This window comes from Prunus avium, chromosome 7 (genome assembly GCF_965620075.1).
Source record: "Prunus avium chromosome 7, drPruAviu1.hap1.1, whole genome shotgun sequence".
NCBI classification, from domain to species: domain Eukaryota; kingdom Viridiplantae; phylum Streptophyta; class Magnoliopsida; order Rosales; family Rosaceae; genus Prunus; species Prunus avium.
The window spans coordinates 19,912,972-19,927,950 of record NC_142290.1 but is presented as its reverse complement, the minus strand read 5'-3'; the positions used below and the strand labels follow the sequence as shown (position 1 = coordinate 19,927,950).

Genomic DNA, 14,979 nt, shown 5'->3' with positions numbered 1-14,979 from the left:
TTATTAAAAAGCTTTTCTTTAGAGTTAAAATCTGACCAAAAAACAACGACAGCAGGTATGACAAGCGTCGTCTTTTAAAAATCAAGTGTCCTTTTTTTGGTAAAGACATGGTTGTTTTGAAAGAACTGTCGTCTATTATATGTAAAGATGACGGTTTTTTTTTATAAAAAGGGTCGTCTATTATTAAGTAAAGACGACGGTTTTTTTTATAAAAAGGGTCGTCTTTTATGAAGTAAAGACGACCCTTTTTATATGAAAATGGTCGTCTATTATGAAGTAAAGACGACGGTTTTCATATAAAAAGGGTCGTCTATTATATGTAAAGACGACGGTTTTCATATAAAAAGGGTCGTCTATTATGAAGTAAAGACGACGGTTTTTTATAAAAATGGTCGTCTATTATATGTAAAGACGACGGTTTTTTATAAAAAGGGTCGTCTATTATAAGTAAAGACGACGGTTTTTTTTATAAAAAAGGGTCGTCTATTATATGTAAAGACGACGGTTTTTTATAAAAAGGGTCGTCTATTATATGTAAAGACGACGGTTTTTTTTATAAAAAAGGGTCGTCTATTATATGTAAAGACGACGGTTTTTTTTATAAAAAAGGGTTGTCTATTATATGTAAAGACGACGGTTTTTTATAAAAAGGGTCGTCTATTATGAAGTAAAGACGACGGTTTTTTAATAAAAAGGGTTGTCTATTATATGTAAAGACGACGGTTTGAAAAATAGCGTCGTTTGAAAAACCTTTTACGTCGCTTTTTAAAAAACTATGACGTTGTTATGTGTGTATAACGTCATTTTAAAGAAATCATGGTTTAGAAATGCGCTCTTCGATAATCATCGACGGAAAACAAAAAAACCGTCGTTAACAATATAAATAAACATGACGCTTATTACATCTATACCCTAAACCCTAAACCATAAAATATAAACCCTAAATTATATATATATGTTTAAATAATTTTAGAAAAGGGATTATGGTTTTACGGCCTAATATATATTAACCATAAACCCTAAACCCCAAAAATAAACCTTTATCCCCCTAAACCCTAAACCCTAAACCATTAAAGTATAAGTGATGTTGTGACTCATGAAAATATTTTTCTTTTTGGTGGTAATTTTAAATTTGTATAACTCAAACTTAATTTTTTAAAGCTTAAGGGGGAAGAAAATATCTCAATGACTTCATAGGAGTTGACGTTGCATTTTTTGGATTTATTTTAAATTTATTATGAATATTTCGAATTAAATAGAATAAAATATTATTAATAAAACCCACAAACCACGTCGGCATTAAGAAATTAAAGACGTTGTAAATCATAATAAACGACTTAATTTTAAAACAAACGAATGACGGATTATGTAAAGACGACGGTTTTTTATGAAAAGGGTCGTCTATTATATGTAAAGATGACGGTTTTTTTTAAAAAAGGGTCGTCTATTGTATGTAAAGATGACGATTTTTTTATAAAAAGCGTCATCTTTTAAAACACGCTAAAAAAAGGCCGCTTAAGTGAATTCGCGTTCGACAAATTTTCAAAATTTTCCCCGTCTTTGAAAACCTTATCTCTCATTAACAAGCGTCGTCTTTTAAAACACGCTAAAAAAAGGCCACTTAAGTGAATTCGCGCTCGACAAATTTTCAAATTTTCCCCCGTCTCTGAAAACTTTATCTCTCCCTCCTTGAAACCTCCTGAGCTCATCTCTTCTTGAAACCCTCCTGAGCTCATCTCTTCTTGAAACCCTCCTGAGCTATCTGAAACACTCCATCTCTCACCTTTCTACTCCTCATACGTACCTACCAGCCATCGACGCCATCGAAGCAGCGACGCCGTCAACGCCATCGACGCAGCGACGCCATCAACGCCATCGACGCAGCGACGCCATCAACGCCATCGTTCTTCGCATCAGTCATTACTAGCCGCCATCGACGCCATATTCACAGTCAACGACGACGATGTCCTTGAAAACATATCTAGAGACCTTGCGAGATGGGAAAATCCTAGAACATCAGATTTGGTCTTCGATGTCGCTTGAGGTTCGATGACAGATCTCCATCGCACCTTCTTGGTGAGCTCGCCATCCACGTCACAAAAGAAACTCTAAGTTAGTCAAAATGTTCTTCTGTATTGTGTTACAAATGAACTTTTCCTGCATAAGCTTATGCATATTTTTTGTTAGTTAAAATGACAGCAAGATAATGTAATCTTATTGTGGTTTTTGATTGCTCAGGTAAGATGACATGGCAAATAGGTGCTGCAGCTTATATCAAGTGTAGCTCAAAGGCCAAGATGACAACTTAGAAGAATATAAGATCCATTTGACCAAGATGACTTAGAACACTACTCCAAGATGACAGTTGAATGTGGAGAACAAGTACAAATTGTGGAAGATACAACAACCATAGGTTAATGCTTTGGATATGGTATTTTGTAATTATAGGTTATAATGTTATAAATATGGTATTTTGTATGGATATAGTAGGAATCAAGATTGGTAAACAATGTAATTACAATTGAATCTTCAAGTTTTATGAAAGAAATAATTTTTTAGGATATCTAAAATGAAATTAGTACATCATTTTTACAGATAATAAACGGCGATTTTTTGGAACAAAACCGACGTCTTTGGATATAATAAACGACGGTTTTTTCAGAAAAAGTGTCATCTTTACATTTAAATAGACGACAGTTTTTTCAGAAAAAGTGTCGTCTTTACATTTAAATAGACGACGGTTTTTTCAGAAAAAGTGTCGTCTTTACATTAAATAGACGACGGTTTTTTCAGAAAAAGTGTCGTCTTTACATTTAAATAGACGACGGTTTTTTCAGAAAAAGTGTCGTCTTTACATTAAATAGACGACGGTTTTTTCAGAAAAAGTGTCGTCTTTACATTTAAATAGACGACGGTTTTTTCAGAAAAAGTGTCGTCTTTACATTAAATAGACGACGGTTTTTTCAGAAAAAGTGTCGTCTTTATATTTAATAGACGAAGGTTCTATAAAAAAAAGTGTCGTCTTTACATTCAATAACGACGGTTTTTTCAGAAAAAGTGTCGTCTTTACATGTAATAGACGACGGTTCTTTTAAAAACCATCGTTTTTACATATAATAGACGACGGTGAATTACCGTCGTAGTTTGACTTTCAAAAAGACGACTGTCAATTTAACGACGGTTTGAAAAAGAAAAAGACGACGGTGTTTCCCCGTCGTCTATTTCAATTTTTGTAGTAGTGAAAGTATTGTGTTGTGCTAATGGGCTAACATTGAATTATAGTATGTTTGTTTATATATTAAAGCTTAAATTAAAATTTTAGCCCCAGGCTACAGCCCATGGGAGCCTCTTGTTAGTTCCAACATTGATGATTAGCACATTAATTTGTGCCAATTATTAATTCAACATTCAATCATTTGTTGCTAATTAGAAATTATGTTCTTGGGTATTTTACACAATTTCTCAACTTTAGCTAGATGCATACGACCTAAGGTGCTAAATCAAAAGAAGCAAACACATAACATATGATTAAATTGGTGAAAAGGAATTCATCAACAAGATCTAGAAATCCATAAACATAACGCGTCAAAACAAAAGTGTAATCATGTTTAGGGCTTCAATCTAAGCCCTAGAAAAATAAGAAGTTACATTGAAACTAAGAAAATACAAGAAAGAAATAAAATGAAAGAAAATAAAAGAAGGAAGAGAAAGAGAGTTGCATCTTCAATCCCTTGGATCATTGCCTCAAGGCTCCCCAAGGTTCTCTCCAATTATCATGCCATTCTCCCCTCTCTTTGGTTGCTCCTTGCTCTCCTCCGTCTTTAAAAATCAGAAATTGCAAAGTGTAGAGAATGATCCTTCTTGCTTGGTTGCTGCCCCTTAGATACCTTCTCCTCTTTCTCTCTTCCTACTCATTACTCCATAGGATATTTCACTTTCTACCCAAAGTTCTTTGGCCCTTTTCTCCACTTGTCTTCACTTTCATAATTTCTTTAACTTTCAATATCTTGAGAGAGATTCCAGCTTATCTAAGTAAAACATTGTTATACCAAGTAGTGTGGTAACAAGTAGAAAATGGATGGTGACATCCAATAGAGGTAAATGTGGTACAAACCACAATTTTAGAGCTAGGATCAATTCTGGATCGATTGGATAGGCTATATTTGTTCAATGAGCTCAAATTCGGATATGTTGTAGTCAACATCCATTGGAATAGGTTTCATGAAGATCTTCCTCGTATCTGAGCACTGGAACATGCTGATCCAAGGCCAAAAAGTTGACCTACGAAAATGAACAAAAACAGAATCTATATTCAATAATGCACTTTTTGCTTACATTTATTCCAACCAAGGTAAAATCTATAAAAACACAAAAAGGAAGAAAAAAAAAACTATAAATTGTCAAGAACCAACTCAAAAAATTAGGTGAATGACATGATAAATTATGTATAAAAATAAACCCAACAACATGCGTAAATGCTCTTAACCAATTGAGTTACAAGCCCTTGCCTGATAAATTAAGTGTTGAAAATTATTTTAAAAAGAGCTCGTAGCTCAAGTAACTAAAAATATTTATATATGTACTCATTGTTATGCGCTCAATTTCCTCTCTCCTAATTTGTATAAATAACAAAATAAAAAAGCTTACGATCATTTTCAATGAAACAGAACATGTTAATGTGTTTTTGTGATTAATCACGTTTAAGGGTATGTATAAAGAGTACTTCCTGTTTCTAGTTTCTGGTATGAATAAAGTACTTCCTATAAGAGATAATATATACAAATTGATACAGCGACTGCTCACCTGCATGGTTGTTGTGACACATCAAACCTACTAATAACACGTCATTGCTAAATAAAGTATAATATGCTTTTTAGTTACCCCATCAATTTGTAGAACAAATTTGTATGTCATTGTCTTTGTTCAATACAAGATACATTTGTTTTCATTTGTGGAAACTTAATGAAACTTAAGTTGTTCAAGCACGTGCGTGGATAATTATCAATCGTTAATATACAGACGTGAACGAAACTCTCGAAAATGACATCTCTTTCTTTTAACTTTACTAAATTACACAATATATAGTGACATGACGTTTGTCGTTAATGTTGATACGTGAAGGAAACTCTTGTAAACAAATCTCTTTTATTTTTTTCACTGAACTGGAAAACATGTAGCTAACGTTGTGTCTAGGTCAGTGTAGCTGGAGTTCACAAAAAACAAACCTCTTTCCACAGAAAATTGAAGTTGTTGAAACCTATGGGCACGCGAGGTGTTGACTGAAGCAAAACCAAATGGGGTGTTGAGCCATTGGATATAACAGATGAGTCTAACATGCATATATAAAAGCATACGCTTAAGAATAAAAAACTTAGAATCCATCCAAGTCAAGCACGTAGTAAGTAAGTAAACCACACATCTTACACATAGAGTAGAGCAATTGACCCAGTCTTATTTCCATTTTATTATTTTTTTAAGAAATCTGGTTTTCGTAAGGGCAATTGATTCAATCTTATTACTATTATATTATTTAATTTCTTGATAAATTTCATTAACCACCCATTTCTATTATATTATATTATATTATTTATCTTATTACTTTTGGATCTATCCATTAGAGTTTTATTATTGGTGTTTTGCTGATCTTATTACTATTTTATCTTATTACTATTATATTATATTATATTATTTATCTTATTACTTTTGGATCTATCCATTAGAGTTTTATTATTGGTGTTTTGCTGATCTTAGAACAGTTTAATTAAGAGAGCAGTGCTCCACCTAATGGTTTTTATGCAGTCAAAGGGTGACGTTAATGAAGTTAGGTTATATATGGCCAGATATATATTAGTTCTAAATCAATAAAGACTTTGCAAAATCAAGCCAATAGGATATAGTATATATCTACTATATCCTATTGGATTTTGTTTTTGTTTTTGTGTTTTTTGTTTTTTTCAGTTATTTGGTTATTAACAAAGAAAATATTCAAACAAACATTTTTTTAGGAACTTCGAGATTATGGGGAGAGATTTTATTAATATCAATCATCATCCCTACGTCAGGCCAAAATAAATATGTATAAAAAAAAATATCACCCTCCCTACAAGTGTACACAAACTTGTTTTGTAAGCAAATGTTGACTGGAATTTGTACACTATTATAGACGAGATAATTCATAAATTTTTTCTGTGTATTATTAATAGATAGAATGTGGATGACCACCATTACATCCATTACCTTCACTTTTTGATATAGTGTAACTTATGTAATTAGTAGCCTTTAACTCATAATTTGTGGGTTAGCTTCTTATCATTGTAAGCCTATAAATAAGTGATTATCAAAGAAGAAGATGACAAGTTCTTGAGACTAATTTCTATTGCCTTCCTCTACTCGTCATTTTTCTCTACAAATTCCTTTAGTTATATAACACGTTATCAACATGAGTCTCTAACCACTTGAGATAGCATAGTTTCGTCTCAAGTATGAAAGCTTTTGTTACATAGGCTTATCAAATGGAAATAAGTTGAATGACAAGATTCCAAATAGATAAGAATTGTTTTATTATATTTCTCATTTACTTATGAGTTATGACGAATTTATATTTTTATTATAGATATCTATATCTACTTACAAGATTTCAACAATATTTTGTTATTTGTCAGAAATCAAAGATTTTCATTCAAGAGCAAAGTAAGAGACTCGAGAATCTCAATTCTTGTACAACTAATGGAGGACTAGAAGTTCCTTAGTTCTTATTCAATCATGTAAGGGCCAGAAGATCCTTATATTTCAATCCTTATAATATAAATATTTGTGAAATTCCCCAATTCTTAAGGCAAATGAAGACTTGAAACTCTTTGATTCATTTTTCATTGGAACCAGAAGTGTCAACAATTTATTTTATTATTGCAATATTTTAATTTTTGTTGTATTTTATTTTTACTTAGTTATTTTCTTTGGTTTTATTTTTATTTTATGCAAGGACCCGAACTCCCTAAATTATTCTTATATAATTAAATAAAGACATAAAGTCTTTTAGTTCTCAATCCATATAATATCTATACAAGAACTTGGAATTATGCAATTCTCATAAAGCAAATCAAGACTTGGAGTTCTTTGATTTTTCTTTAATTGGAACCAGAAGTTCCAACAATTTATGTTATTTTAATATTTTAATTATTATTTTACTTTTCTTGTTATATTCAGTTATTTGTTTTCATTTCAATAATTTACATTTAAGGACCTGAAGTTCCTAATATGAACCAAAGTTCAAAAATCTTTGAACCCAAAGTTCTAATTATGTCTAATCTAAACTATAAATTTCGGCCACATGTGCATTAAAATAGGTAAATTATAGAACCTGAAGTTCTAATTGTGTCAACCTCCAAATTGATATTTCAACAAGTGCATATGTATTATGATTTTGGGCTAAAAAATATGCATCATGTTATGAACTTGAAGTTTCAACATTATTTGAATTTCATGTTTTCTAATTTTTTTTTAATTATTATCGTTTTATTTTATTACCTTGAACAATATCATATTATAATACAAATTTAGACCTGAAGTTCAAAACCAAATATTCTTTTTAAATTTGATATACGTACTCGAACATGAAGTTTCAATTATATGTTAATTTATATCCAAAGTTCATAATTTTTATAGATATTTATAAATAAACCCAATCCTAGACATGTATTTATAAAAAAACCCAAATACTATTTAAACATAGAAACACACCCAAAATCAACCCCACAATCAACAATTGTATATTTTTTGGGTGTGTTTATAAATGGGTTTTGAGTGTGTGTAATGATGGGTTTTGGGTGTGTTTATAAAGTGTTTTGGGTGTTGGGTTTTTTTATAATTTCAACCCCCATTTTGGGTGTTTTAGTGAAACTCCCTAATTTTTATTGAGATTAATATTAATATGAACCCGCAGTTCATACTTTGTCAAGAACTTGCAGTTCTGGCATAACATATATAATATCTTAATTGAATATGAAGTTCAGAATCAAACTGTTTTTTTAAAATTATATATTTATCAAGTTTTCCACAATAGAATCAATTTGTAACCAAATTCTAATTGGAACTTTCAAGTTCCTTGGTTCTTAGTTTTTATTATTCTTATATTTAATTTGAACTTGTAGTTCAACACACAAGCATTAATTCATTTTAATTGGATCCGCATACTTGAACCTGAAGTTTCAAATATATTTTAATATGGACAACCAAGGAACATTACAATTTATGGTTCTTTATTTTAATATTAATGTGAAGTTCATAATGTTTCATATATGAACCTGAAGTTCATTGGATCTTTATGATTGCCAAAACGTATAGTTTTATAAATATAAAATAAATTATCAAGAACCCGAAGTTTTGTCCATTAATTTACAAAAGATTTACATAGAACTTGTAGTTCTATATATGCAAAATGAATTTGTAAGAACTGGAACTTCTGTACACAAAATGTTTACATAGAAATTAAAGCTTTATATGTTTGATATAATTTCTTTAAACCCCACATGGAATGCATTTTAGAAACACACCCAAAACTCATTTACTACATAAGAAATTGGTGTTGAAGTTTGTTAACGGGCGAATTTGTACCTATCGGATTAAGACATAATCACACACATAACACAAGTGTTTGAGTAACCATAATGGGGCTACATCCACTATGGCTTATAGCTTTGTATTTGTATTTGAATATGGAGATTACATTGTACATGAGAGAAATATGGGGAGAGAGGCTTGAGAGCTCTAGTAGAAGAGAAATAGAAAGCTTGGGAGAGCTTTGGACAGCTCTTGGAGAAGTGAGGAAGTAGCAGCTGATCCTTTGCTTGGAGGTGGTGAGCTCCCTTTTATAGTCCAAGTTGGAGTAGACAAGGTTGATTGATGGCTAGGTCCTTTGCATGCCCCCCCCTTAATTTAGGGTCTTGGGTATTGAGAAGGCATATGAGGGGGCATGGCTAGCTATTCCTTGTTTGGTGGGATGTCACATATGACAAGCAAGTGTTATCCCTTAATTGGTGGGATTTACTTAAGGGGGAAGGTGAGGTCAACATGGTGTCAATAGAAGTCCCCAAGTTCACAGTCGAGAATAGCTTCTTGGCTGAGGACTTTCAAGAAAAACCAGTGTCTGGCCGAGCCGAGCACATATATGGAGATAATATTCCTTCTCTTTAACCATGGCGAGACAAGGTGAAGGGGGTGCCGAGCTGAGCACATATATGGAGATAATATTCCTTCTCCTTAACCATGGAGAGACATATTGGAGATGGTGTGGCCGAGTGTTAAGCTCATAATTTCATACATATACATGCCCAAATTTACTTACTTCTTTTGCTTAGTTTCCTAGATTTCTATGTTATTTGCCTCTCTTTGTGTGTTTTGTAGGCAAAAAGAGCAAGAGAGCATAATTCATGCAATTCAAGCATGTTAAGGCCTAATTTGGATGAATGGATGAAGAGCTTAAAGACAAACTCATTTTGGCTACAGCCCCCTGCCAGTCCAGTTCCGTAGGTCACATTATAAGATTTGTTTCAGCAACCTACACAGATCGGATGAGGCAGAATTCTTCATGAAAGTTGTTCCAATGGGTGTGTACTATAACATATCCAAATTTCAGCCCCATTGGATAAATATGGAGTCTGTTACCTAGCAAACACAGAGCCATGCTCAGGATGGATTGTATCAGCGCGCAAAATGAGTTAGCAATTTGTTTTGGCCTTAACTTCCTCCTCCGACCTTGGATTGGCCCAAATGATATATGGATGGAAAGAAGACATTCTGAACTTCAAGTTTGAGTGCTTAAAGTCTTAATTTGCTTAAGGGAAGCCCAATTCGTAAGCCCTTGAAGTTGCTGGTCATGCTGACCTCAGGATGAGCTATTGTTTCTAGTTGGAAGCTTGGTCATGGTGAGCTAGGCATGAGCTATTGAGCTGGTTGGAAGCTTGGTCATGGTGACATGAAGATGAGCTAGGGCTGCTGGTGGGATTTATTGGTGAAGTGCATCAACCAATTCAAATTTTCTAATACAAGTGCATCAACCATTTCAGATTTTATAAAACAAGTGTTGTATGCATTAGCCATATTGAATTCAGATTTTTCACTTCCTTAGGCCTATAAATAGGGAGGTTCTCTAAGCTTGTAAACACACCCCAATGGGGGGAGCTCTCAAACACTTCTCTAGAGCTCCCTTCCCTTCTCTCCCTCAAATTCTCTTAATTTTGCTTTCTAGTTCTCAATTCTAGCTTTCCTTTTGCTTCTTAGTTGTAGTTTATTTTTCTTTGTAATGTAAATTCTTTTCTTAAAGTTTTCAAGTTGAATTAGTTTCCAAGTTTCAATTATGGTTTTTGTTCTTATTCATTATGCTTATAAGTTAATATGCTAGTTTGAATGATTGATCACCATTTAGGCTTGCATGTTAGCTATCTTGGTTTGAATTAAGAGTATACACCATGCTTTAATTCGAATTGAACTATGAATAGGAAGAGTATGTATGGACATTCGACAACAGGGATTAGATACATACTTGGTTGTTTAAAATGTTCTTCTATGCTTAATGGGTTCCTAATGCTTAATTTTAGGTTAGACAACAAATGATCAAATTAGGGAATTAGGAACACAAGGTTATGACCACACACCATGGCTTAATCATACTTTAGCTAGAATCAATCCATTAATCTAAATTGAACTTGGGAACTTATTTGCTTGAGTTACTTATTTCTTTCTTCCTTGTTTTATGTTCTTTGTTTTTGTTTCTATTTTGTGTAGGGAAACTAAATTGGATCATTCAATCACCAATCCCTGTGGAATCGACCTCGCACTTACATATGCTATACTACCAACGGTTCGTGCACTTGCGAGTATCACAAGTTGAGGATGCAGCTTAATCCATTTTGGTGAAGCTGTATCTACACAACACCGAGCTGAGCTCATATATAAAGATAGCAAGGCCGAGCCAAGCAAATATCACAATGTTGTGATGATGGTGTTGTATGTAATGACTTGATGACGATGTATGTCATTTCATGGTGGCAATGTATGCCATGCAATGATGGCGATGTATGATGTGTCATGGTGGCGATGTTTGTCGTTTCATGGTGGCGATGTATGAAGATGTATGTTATGACATATGTTGATGATATGAGACACACACACACACTATATGGTAACCTGTTGTAGTAGATAAGTGGCGTTTGAGACAATTACCATCCGACATGATGTGATGTTTACAGCCCCACTCCGAACATAGTGGGACATGATGGAGATAATGTGGATGAGATGAGCACATATATGGAGATTTTTTTTTTCCTCTATCTCTTTTTAACCATGGCGGGATTTTCATTAATTCACTACTACAATTATGGAAAAACACGACCGGTAATAGACGACCGTAAAACTAAAAAACTTCGAGTTTTGAAAAACTATGAAAATCTATGACTGCTCCAAAAGGAACCGTCGCACTTTAAAAGGCGCAAATACAAATTACGACCATTCATTTCTAATACCGTCGTGTTTTAAAACACGCTGGACAAAAATTTCATTTAAGTTCTAACTTTTCACGTACAGCTCTCTCTCTCTCTCAAACACTCACTCTCACGACCCTTTCAGAAAACCCTCTCTCCCTCTCTCAAACACCATCTCCATTGCGCCATCTTGGTTACGAGCTCGCCATCCGGGTCATAGATCGAGCCATCCAGGTCACAGATCTCGCCATCTAGGTCACTGAGGTCGCCATCTTGGTTTTAATATCGCGCTAACTCTCTAGCTATCTTCACTCTGGCTCTCTCGACGGCCCTCTCTCGATGGCTCTCTCTTGCCGGCGCTCTCTTTCTTGTTGTCTCTCTCTCTAGCTCACAGATCCACAAGACGGAGAGGGAGGTTCTGGATCTGAGAATCAAGAGATGTTTGGATGCGGTGAAGATCTCGACCTTCACTTTCTTCAAAGAAGATCTCGACCTTCACTTTCTTCAAAGAAGATCTCGCTCTCAGGCACTCAACTTGCTCATCAAACTCAGCGACTCGATCCAGAAAGACTTATGGAAATCGGTCTTTATATATATATATATATATATATATATATATGTTTGTTCATGTATTGTGCTAATTTCGTGGGATTTAAGTGAGTTTCTCATTTGGGTTTTTTATAAATATGCACAACCGTCCCACAAGGCCTTCGTAATCAAGAAGAAGCTGACGAAGAAGATGAGGCAAAACAGACCCATCCCTTATTGATCCGTTTGAGGACCGACAACATCATCAGGTCCAAAATACTTTTTGTTTTTGTTGTTTGATTTAATTATTTTGGAATTTCATTGTTAATTTTCTGAATCTCTGATTTTTCGTTTGTTAATTTTTAAGCTTAAAATGGTTGTGGCTATGGCTTCTTGCAGTCTTGGGGTTAACTTGAATAGTAACTGTAGTTTTGAAAAAACCCCTTGCAATTCCATTACAAACTGGGGCTATAGTAGAAGGGTCCTTGGGTTTGGTTCTAAAAGCTTCTGCATTGTTCAGAAGAAGGGAAGGTATGTTATATATGCTCACTATTTTATTGGAATTTATTGATTTGTTATTTTCTTTAGTCGGCATGTCTTACTTTCTTATCCAATTTTCAGAATTTGTATGTTTTTCATAGAAAATGATGAAATGCTTTAAGATTTTAACATTATAGGTCCATTGCCTTTCCTATTCTGGTTATAGAATTCTATGGTTTTTGTTTCTTGGTTTGTTTTTGTTTGGTATTTATCTCATTTGAAGTCTCTAGTACTCTGAAGTCTGAATGATATTTGCTCAATGATGCTATTAATATGGGTTACTTGCTCATTTTATTGTGACTGAACATTTCACTTAACTTGACAGAGCTCCTATGATAAGAAATCTTGGATCTCTGGCTATTTGGTTTTCATCTTCATGCTGCCTTTTTCTTTAGTCTTATTGGTGAGCTTATGCTCTCTGACTTTTTGATTCTTGCACTGATTATTGCAATTTTTTTATCTTCTACTTTGTGTGGTATTTGTAGCCATATTTTGTTTGTTTAATATATTAAGCCATTTAATTCGCATGCCTATATTTATCCCTTTACTATTTTGAGTCAAATTCCAAAGTGGAATTGAAAGGGTAAAAATTTATTGAAGCTGGACTTTTATATTTGATGTATTTTCATCTAGCAGTGGACTTGTGATAATTTAGCTGCAGGTGACTTATTATTTTTATTATGTTTTTCCCGTCAGCTTGGTGAAATCATTTAAACGTACATCTGATTACTGGCCAATCGATATCTTTGTCAATCTCTATTTATCCTCATGTAAGTAAATTTTAATCCTATTAACAGAGTAGAGTGAAAAAAAAATATCCAATTGTGCTCTTGTACCGTTTTCACATAAACTTTCATATGACTTCTCTTGTTATAGGAGACTTGTATTTCATTTTTGGTTATTAATTTAAGATTGCTGACTTTGTACATTGCTGTTTAGTGGTAACAACATTGGTTTCTCTACATTTCTATCTTTCTTTCTGGGTCTAGAGGGTTAGATGTTGATTTTACACCTTATATGTGTGCTTTATCTATGTTGGACAGAGCTTCTAATTTATTTTCTTGCTAATGATATCTGTTTCTTTATTTCAATAGTGGAATACTGGTTTTGATTGTAATTAATGCATTTTCGTGGTACTTTTAGTCACTTTGCCAAATGGAGCATGAAAATGCCAAATTCCTTAATGCTAAAAGAGAGCTCAGTGATGAAAATGTCTCTTCATATGAGAAACAGCGGAAATCTTATGAACAATTGCACCACAATGTCTCATTTTAAGTTGCTTTACATTTTTGCTGCCATTTCTTTTCATTTTTTAATTCATAACTTCGTGGTACAGGTCAGATGAATCACATAGTTTGGTAAACAGTTGGTAAAAGAGTTGAAGTTGCAACCAGATGGATGATATGCCTGCTTTTGAAGGTTCCACCAGAAGAGCAGAAGCTTGCAGTCATTCAACTGTGGTGAATCTTATTTTTATGTTTTTGGATCAATTGACCTATCTAGACTGGGTTGTAGAGTCATCTAGGTTTGTTTTTGAGAGAGATGTATGTCTAGACTTGGATTTGAATTTGTTCAAATTTGGATAGCTTGTGAATTTGGTGGAAGAATGTTGATATTTTTTTAATGCAATGAATTTTTTTATTGTGACTGATAGTTTTATTATTGAGCTCCGTTATTTCCAATTATAGGTAGGAAGTATGTATGTAATAGAATAAAGATTGGTTGACTATGTAATAATTATTGACTCTTCAAAAAACTAAAATGTAATAGCTTGTGAACTTATTAGACGACAGATTTAAAGATAATAAAACGATGGTTTTATTGGAAAAATTGTCGTCTGTATATATTATGAATGACCTATTTTAACACTATAATGTCTTTTTTATATACAATCAACGACGTTTTTTAACAAATACCGACGTCTTTGGATATAATAAAACATAGTTCTCTAAAAAGAACCGTCGCCTTTACATCAAATAGACGACAGTTTTTTTTCACAAAAACCGTTGTCTTTACATCAAATAGACGACAGTCCTTTTAAAAAACCATCGCCTTTACATCAAATAGACGACGCTTTTACTCAAAACCGTCGTCTTTACAAATAATAGATGACGAGGATTTACCGTCGTGGTTTTATGCATCAAAAGATGTCGGTCGATTTCACGACGGTTGAAAAACTAAATACACGACGGTGGATTACCGTCGTCTATTTCAATTTTTGTAGTAGTGATTATCTCCCTTTAACTATGGTGTTGGAGGTTTGGTGAGGTCGATATACATAGAGTACCTCGAGTCCCCAAGTTTCTAGTTGAGAATTTATTCACAATTGGAAACTTTAAAGTAAAACTATTGTTTGGCGGAGCCGATCAACCTTGTGCCTTGGTGAGGAGAGTTTTTTTTCCTTGGAGAATCAACCATGCAATGTGTTTGTGCC

At 33.5% G+C, this 14,979-nt stretch overlaps 1 long non-coding RNA gene across 3 annotated transcripts; it reads left to right on the top strand.

The window, feature by feature from the left end:
• Positions 1 to 11,970: 11,970 nt before the first annotated feature.
• On the top strand, positions 11,971 to 14,186 carry LOC110745185 (uncharacterized). 3 transcript variants are annotated; one of them, XR_015825804.1, is made up of 4 exons: positions 11,971 to 12,274; positions 12,405 to 12,536; positions 13,242 to 13,315; positions 13,882 to 14,186. It is a non-coding gene; the product is annotated as an uncharacterized LOC110745185 (long non-coding RNA). The 3 variants fall into 3 exon arrangements; XR_015825805.1 differs by having other exon boundaries at positions 12,373 to 12,536; XR_002524768.2 differs by lacking the exons at positions 11,971 to 12,274; positions 12,405 to 12,536 and adding an exon at positions 12,582 to 12,948.
• Positions 14,187 to 14,979: the final 793 nt, after the last annotated feature.